Source organism: Gorilla gorilla, chromosome 3 (assembly GCF_029281585.2).
Source record: "Gorilla gorilla gorilla isolate KB3781 chromosome 3, NHGRI_mGorGor1-v2.1_pri, whole genome shotgun sequence".
NCBI lineage: Eukaryota > Metazoa > Chordata > Mammalia > Primates > Hominidae > Gorilla > Gorilla gorilla.
This window is the reverse complement of record NC_073227.2, coordinates 199,697,750-199,699,895: the sequence shown is the minus strand read 5'-3', so window position 1 is coordinate 199,699,895 and position 2,146 is coordinate 199,697,750. Positions and strand designations below refer to the sequence as shown.

General features: G+C 34.7%; 1 non-coding gene across 1 annotated transcript; it reads left to right on the top strand.

Moving 5' to 3' along the window:
* Positions 1–1,627: 1,627 nt before the first annotated feature.
* Positions 1,628–1,698, top strand: LOC115934477 (small nucleolar RNA SNORD65). The gene has a single exon (XR_004070268.1). It is a non-coding gene; the product is annotated as a small nucleolar RNA SNORD65 (small nucleolar RNA).
* The last annotated feature ends 448 nt before the right edge of the window (positions 1,699–2,146 follow it).

Sequence of the window (2,146 nt, the reverse complement as noted above, 5' to 3'; positions counted from 1 at the left end):
AAGGCATCCAAATAGGAAAGGAAAAGGCTAAATTGACCTTGTTTGCAGGTGACATGATCTTATAAATAGACAACTCTAAAGATTTCAACAGAAAACTGTTAAAGTATAATAAGCCAACTTATTAAAGTTGCAGAATACAAAGTCAACATACAAACATCAGTAACATTTCTATATACTAACAGTGAACTATCTTAAAAAATATAAAAAATCCATTTACAATAGTTATAAGAAGAAAGACCACAGAGAAATAAATTTAACCAAGGTGGTGAAAGACATGTACACTGAATACTGTGAAATACTGACACAAGAAATTGAAGAAGACGCAAGTGAATAGAAAAGTGGCCCCTACTCATGCATTGGAAGAGTTTATATTGTTAAAGTGTCCATACTATCAAAGGAATCAACACATCAAGTGTAATTACTCTTAAAGCTACAATGATATATTTTCATAGAAATGAAAAATTTTTTATTGAACTAAAAAGGACTTCAAATAGCCAAAGCAATCTTGAGCAAAAGGAACAAAGCTGAAAGCGTCGCAATACCTGACTTCAAAAGGTACCATAAATCTATAATAAGCAAGACAGCCTGGTACCAGCATAAAAAGAGACACACAGACCAGTGGAACAGAATAGAGGTCCCATAAATAAGTTTTTGCATTTACTGTCCATTGATTTTTTTTTTTGACAAAGATGCCAAGAATATACAAGTGGGAAAGAACAATCTCTTGCACAAACAGTGTTGGGAAAACTGCATGTCTACATACAGAAGAATAGAAATATATCCCATCTCACATCATATATAAAATTTAACTCAACATTGATTAAATACTACAAATATAACCTAAACTGTAAAGCTCCTAGGAGAAAATAAAGAGGAAAAATTTTATAAAACTGGTTTGGGCAGTAAATTTTTGGACATTACTGCAAAAGCACAAGCAACGAAAACAAAATACACAAATGAGATGATAGCAAAATAGAAGTCTCCCGCACAGCATAAAAAACAACCAATGTAATTAAGAAACAACCTATAGGATAAGGGAAAATATTGGCAAACCATTCATCTGATAAGGGCTTAATATTCAAAATATGTAAGGAACTCAAACAACTCAATAGCAAGAAAAAAATAACCTGATTAAAAATGGGCAAAGGATCAGAATAGGCACAACTATCAAAAGAAGACACGTAAATGGCCAAGAGATATTTGAAAAAATGCTCAACATCACTGATCACTGGGGAAATGCAAATTATAGCCACAATAAATTATGATCTCACACCTGTTAATATAGCTATTATAAAAAAGACTGGGCCAGGCGTGGTGGCTCACGCCTGTAATCCCAGCACTTTGGGAGGCTGAGGTGGGTGGATCACAAGGTCAGGAGATCGAGACCATCTTGGCCAACATGGTGAAACCCTGTCTCTACTAAAATACAAAAAATTAGCTGGGCGTGGTGGCACGTGCCTGTAATCTCAGCTACTTGGGAGGCTGAGGCAGGGGAAATTGCTTGAACCAGGGAGGCGGAGGTTGCAGTGAGCTGAGATCGCCCCACTGCACTTCAGCCTGGCGACAGAGCAAGACTCCATCTCAAAAAACAAAACAAAACAAAATAACAAAAAGAAGACTGAAAGTCAAATAATTAAATTTCTCCAAATAGCTGGAGTTACTGGCAAATTGTTTAGTGGCAAACATGGTTTTCTGAATAAAATAAAAGGACTAAAGATATTAAGTGTTGGCAATTACCTGGAGAAAAGGAAACCCTTGCATGTTGTTGGCGAAAATGTAAATTAGTACAGCTATTTCATAAAACAGCATGGAGAACTGTTGAAAAATAAAATAAAAATAAAAATAGAACTACCATTATGAATCAGCAATTCTACATCTGCAAATATAGTCAAAGGAAATGAAATCAGTATGTCAAAGAAATACCTGCACTCCTTTGTTCGTTGCAGCATTATTTAAAATGGCCAAGATATGGAATTAATCTCAGTGTCTATTAATGGAGGAATGAATCTAAGAATCTAAGTATGGATAAATACAATGTGGTATATAGACACATGGAATACTATTTAACTTCATAAAGAGGGGAATTCTGTCATTGCTGGCATAATAGATGAACATAGATGACATTATGTTAAGTGAAATAAGCCAG